The following is a 6,298-nucleotide window of genomic DNA, read 5'->3' as shown; positions in this document are numbered from 1 at the left end:
TAGACAACACTTCAGCTGTAGCATACCTAAACAACAGGGGAGGTTTCAAGTCCCAAGGGGGTTTTCTTCAAAAAGTGGATCCTCAAGCGTAAAGTTATATACCCGTGAAATATATGCAAGTACAACTGTACAATGTACTGTATTCTTACTCGTAGTGGGGGAGGGGTGTGGGGGTGGCGGGGCGGGGCGGGGCGGGGCGGGGCGGGGCGGGGCGGGGCGGGGCCCCGGGGCGGAGGGTCCGCAGTTCATCAAGTTTGTGTGCACACTAACTAGAATGTCTTGGTTGTGTTGTGTTATTATTCATGTGTTGTGTTGTGCGTCGCACAGCCCATAGATCTGCACTGTCGATGTTCTGTCACAACAAGCCATTATGGAACGCCATTAGGGAAACAATACAAAATTCATTTCACTCCAGCCAATATTCATTTCACTTTTCACAAATACATTTCACTCACCAATATTTATTTCACTTTTTACAAAAATACATTTCACTTTTAGATAGAAATTCATTTCACTTTTCACAAAAATACATTTCACTTTTAGATAAAAATACATTTCACTTTTAAATAAAAATCCATTTCACTTTTCACAAAAATGCATTTCACTTTTAAATAAAAATACATTTCACTTTTCACAAAAATACATTTCACTTTAAAATAGAAATTCATTTCACTCTTCACAAAATGTATTTCACTTTTTAACCAAAAACATTTGACTTTTCACAAAAATTCATTTCACTTTTCAAGAAAAAAAATAAATCATTTCTTCTTTCCGTAAAAAGAATCATTTCACTTTGGCGTACCATATCACTCTGACGAAACCATTTCACTGCACTAAAACCATTTCACTCTGATAAAACCATTTCACTTCGATCAAAAAAATACGTTCCTCTCTTTTCCCGGCCAAAAGGTGGCGCCAGTCTGAGAGGAGTCACAGTGAGTGCTATGGCACTTAGCATCAAAGAGCGTACAATGGCGGCTTTGCATAGTGTCCTGTTCGCTCTTTCTACCCCGACAAATTGCTGAATTTCTCCTGTTGATGACATCCGTGCGATCTTGGGAGTGTTCACATATCGGTAAAAAAAGGTGTCATTTTTCGTTTGTTCAGTCTGTAACTTTTATGAATCCCTATTAACTGACGAATTCACTAGAGTTGTTGTTGCGCCACAAACGTGTCTTCGGTGAAAACAGCTCGCCCAGTCCGACGTATTGCGTCTTGTGTTACTGTGGGAGCCAGTATTCGGGTCCAGTGTGGAGCTGCTTGATCGCTCCGCCGGCGGCGCTGGCGGCAGTAGGGATAAAGCAAAGCCACGACATATGAGCGCGGGCAATGTGGCGGACGATTCTGACTTCAAATCATATGTCAGACAGGCACTTAGATCCAATTTAGATGGCCAGGAATCAATGAAGCAGTGTATCCAGGAACTTAAAACTACACAAGCTGAGCTGAAAGACTCGATTGACTTCGAAGCAGCAAGAAGCGATGAAGTTGAGAAAAATTAGTAAAGGCTCTCACAAAGAACATGTCTGCATGCATGAAAAAAAATTGACAATCTGCAGGTCGTCAATAACAACCTAGAGCGTCACTCTCGCAGATGTAACCTGCTTCTCTGCAACCATGGTCCAGAGAAAAAGGATGAGATCCCTGCCGCAATAGTCAACAGTGTCTTGAAAGGCGAGCTAGGCATTGATGCAAAGGTGGAAGTAGCCCACAGAGTTGGAAAAAGAAGGAGTGATGGGGCTGCCAGACCTATCATCTTCAAAGTCAGCTCAATCGAGGTGAGAGATAGGATCCTACGGGCCAAAGGCAAACTTCGTGAGGCAAAGTCACAGTTGTACATCAAGCAGGATGAGACCTTGTCTGATCGTAAAGCGAAGCAGCAACTGAAATTTGTAGCTTCTGAGGCCTTCAAAGCAGGAAAGAAAATGTTCTTCCGGCACGACAAACTTTTCATTGACGGAGTAGAATACAAGAAGCCAAACGCTGGCCCCCAAGCGGAAGTGGAAGGAGCCACCAAGGAGATAGCGTAGGATAGCGACGGCTCTTGTCAGTTAAACATCGGCTGCTGGAATGTTGGTGGTTGGTCTGATTCATGTTCATTGAGGAAAACCATTTTAGCGAAGTGTGATTTTGATATTATTTGTTTGGTGGAAACTCATCTTCTTGAAAGTCAATCAATTCAAGTTAGCAACTACATTTGGTTTGGGCATAAACCGGTTACAATTGCACAAAAATGCAAGGAAAGGATCTGGAGGAGTCGGCTGCTTGATACATCGTCGCGTGCTTCAGTATTGCTCGGTTAAATGTTTGGAGAAATCATATGAGGGGATATTATGGCTGCAGTTGAAAGACAAGCAAGGAAAGGATATGTTGCGTCTGTTACTTACCCCCAGAAAACTCAAGCAGAGGGGGACATGGTGAAGAATTTTTTGATAAGCTACTTTCCGGAGTATACAAATAAAAAAGATTGTGGTAAAATTCAAATCTGTGGAGATTTTAATGCGAGAAATGGAGATTTATCAGATATTATCGAAGGCATAGATTGCATTAGACAAAGAAAGACTATTGACTTTGAAACAAACTCTCAAGGAAGAAATGGATTTTTGTGTTTCGTCAAATTTGTGCTGCCTAAATGGTAGATATACAAATGATAATTTTACTTGTGTGTCTTATAAAGGAAGTTCAGTTGTGGATTACTGTATAGTACCCTACCATGATTTAAACCTATACTCCAATTTTTATGTTCTGCTCGTTGCAGAGTTAATTGACAAGCATTCTATTCCAGTGTTGGGTTCAATTCCTGACCATTCTATTCTATGCTGGTCACTCGACAGAAATCCTTCAGGTGATAGAGCCAAATGCACAGAGCCTGTTAATTCTAGTCCTCAAAATCTGTCTAAACTGTATCATTTAAATGATATAAATGATAGATTTATGTGTGATGAGGAAAGTAAAAATGCAGTAGATTCTCTTTTGAGAAGATTAGCAGATGGTGTACCATCACAAGAGCATTTGGATGAAGTATATGGTGAATTTGAAAAAGTTCTGCAAAATGCAGTACACAGGCATTGTAGGAAAAAGAAAACCAATAGACCCGTAAAAGGTCTCCCTCACACTCCTAAAGCATGGTGGGATGAAAATCTCCAATCCTTGTGGAATAGAGTGAAATGTAAACAAAATGAATGGTTGAAATGTAAAAATGCTTATGGTAGAAAGATGAAGTTTGATGATTATAAAGCTGTACATAGAAATTTTGATAAAGCTGTACGTCAAGCAAAAAGAGCATATCAGCATAGAAAAATTAATGCATTGGATGCAATGGTTAATAAAGACTCTAGTAGTTTTTGGAAGGAGATAGGGAAGATTGGCTCAGATGAAAGTAACAGGTGTTATAAAATTCCTGTGGAGGTAGTCAATAGTGATGGAGAAATAACGGAGAATTTTGATATTGTATCGAGTACAATGGCAAAATGATTTCTCCTCTCTTTTTACTGATAATGATGCTGGTTTTGACAATGATTTTTTGTTTGGTATAAAAAAGAAATTATTGGAGTTGGAATTAAATGTTCAGGAAATTGATTCACGGGGAGATGATCTGAATCATCCTATTGGATTATCAGAGGTAACTTCAGCAGTAAACAGAGCAAAATTAGATAAAGCAGCAGGAATAGATGGTTTTATTGCTGAGGTAGTAAAAATAAAGTTTCTATTCAGTTCCTGCATGCTTTATACTCTTTTTGTTTTGAACATGGTATTTCCCCACAGATATGGCAAAAAGGTATTATTCATCCAATTCTTAAACCTGGTATGGATGAATGTGAACCTTTAAGTTACAGAGGTATTACATTGATATCTGTGATTTGTAAGATTTGTTGTGATATCATAAAAGAAAGATTGATTAATTTCCTTGAAAAAGAAGGTGTTATTAATGAGGAACAGTACGGGTTTCGAAAGAAAAGGAGTTGTCTTGAGCACTTATATAGCCTCTATTCTATAATTGAGAACAGAAAGCTGTGTAAAAAAGATACTTTTGTTTGCTTTATTGATGCAAAAAAAGCATTTGATCATGTTATTGTTAATAGGATTTTGTTATGGTACAAGCTGAGGTCTATTGGTGTTCATGGCAAGTTGTATAACTCCATAAAGGCTCTTTATCAAGATACCAAATGTACTGTAAATGTGAATGGTAACCTTACTGATTTTTTTAATGTGGATCTAGGGGTAAAACAAGGTTGTCTTTTGTCCCCAGTCCTGTTAAATATTTTCATTAATGATATAGTTGATAGTGTGAGGCTGTGTAACAGAGGTATCCAGGTGTTAGATACAAACATTGATATGCTTATGTATGCAGATGACATTGTGGTAATTGCTGACAATGAAAATGACCTTCAGTTGAAGCTTGATAGTACAACTGTATATGTTTGTGGGCTCAGAAGTGGAGGATCGAATTTAATACTTTAAAAACTCAAATTGTACATTTCAGGAGAAAAGCCCAAGCAAAAACCACATCTTTATTTTATTGTAATGGTCAAAAGCTTGATATTGTTGACTCCTATAAATATCTTGGATTGTGGTTTGATGAATTTTTAAGTTTACAAAAAGGAACCAAGATATTGGCTCAATCTGCAACTAGAGCCCTCGGAGTGGTTATTAGTAAATTTAAATTGATCGGTGGTTCTCTGTTTATGACCTATAAAAAGTTGTATGATGCTATGATTTTGCCCATATTGCAATATGCAAGCGGTATTTGGGGCTTAGAAGAATATTCAGCCATTAATAGTGTTTTTTATAGAACATGTCATTTCTACCTTGGAGTGGGGAAATATACCCCTAATGATGCAGTTATGGGTGATATGGGTTGGGATCCCCCTTTTTTTATCAGTGTCAATCAATTGCTAGGCTTTGGTGTAACCTGAGTAAGTATACTAGTGACCATTACCCTGGAAAAATTTTCTTGTGGTCAAAGTCCCTGGCAAATCATGGTATTAAGAATTGGTGTTATAAGGTTAAACAATTATTTGCAAAACTGCAGTGTATGCATGTTGAACCATTGGCTGAGATTGTTAGTACACATACAGGTGAGCACCGTATCCAAAGCATGTAAATTATTTGTTGAAAATAAGTGGAAATGTTCACGGTTTGATGATAAAAGGAGAGTTCCCCAATCCAGAAACAAACTAAGAACATATCGTAATTTTAAACATTCTATGAATACTTCTAATTATGTTATGCAGTGTCAGAATTGATCTAACAGGCGAGCATTAGCTCTGTTTAGAAGTGGTTGTGCCCCTATTGCCCTTAAAACCGGATGTTATAAAAATGTCCCACACAATGAAAGATTTTGTATAATCTGTAATTCTGGTGATGTAGAAGATGAGTTTCATTGTTTTATGATTTGTTCGGCATACGATGATTTCAGATCACAATTATTCAGTATTATATCAGAAAGAGATTCCACCTTCCCTCAGTTACCTATTTACCTACAATTCCTTTTTTTAATGTCATCAAAGTCACTGTGCTGTCAAGTAGCCAGTTTTGCCAACCTTATTTTAACGTGCCGTAACAATTTATTATATTCCCACAGCTGAATATCTCTTTTATGTATTATTTAGCCCACCATATTCTCTCTTTTGTTATGTTAAATTATTTTTTATTGTCTGTATGTCTTACATGATTCATTTATATATTTTGTATTACTTATAATGTTTGATGTATACATGTATCACTCATAGGCCTTTTTAGGCAGGCCGTCCGTGTGACGGGTGTGATTTTTAAAGAATAAACTACTACTACTACTACTACTACTACAACCCTACATTGGAGCGGTTTTGCGGCAGCGGCAGCGGCAGCGGCGGTGGTTTGCCGCTAAACTCTGCCGCAGCGGCACGCTGTGCACACTGGAGCGGTTTGCCGCGCGTAATATGCAAATTAGATTGTTGCCCTTGGGCACCTGCAGTTTACTAGTAATCACTTACATAATTATCATGCACATGTATACTGTGAATACATTCCCCATGGATCTGAGAATTTACAAAATCACTTTTCCAAAACGAAACCAACGATAAAGGAAATCAAGGATGCGTAACATGCAAGAAGACTATTGGACAATCAGTACTGGAATCTCAACTTTTCAACTTTTTGCTTAAAAAAACAAGAATACTTTCAACACAGACTGTTCAATGAAACTGCAAAATATTCCTTGTGTTACTGATATTGGTATGCACGCAGAAATTATTGCATCGGACCACTGCCATATATACTGAGAAGGTGGTACATAAAATGTGTACATCCAACACCT

This window comes from Diadema antillarum, unplaced genomic scaffold, assembly GCF_040938485.1.
Source record: "Diadema antillarum isolate AM-2024a unplaced genomic scaffold, OU_Dant_1.0 seq00001526_RagTag, whole genome shotgun sequence".
Classification (NCBI taxonomy): domain Eukaryota; kingdom Metazoa; phylum Echinodermata; class Echinoidea; order Diadematoida; family Diadematidae; genus Diadema; species Diadema antillarum.
This window is presented reverse-complemented; position numbering follows the sequence as displayed.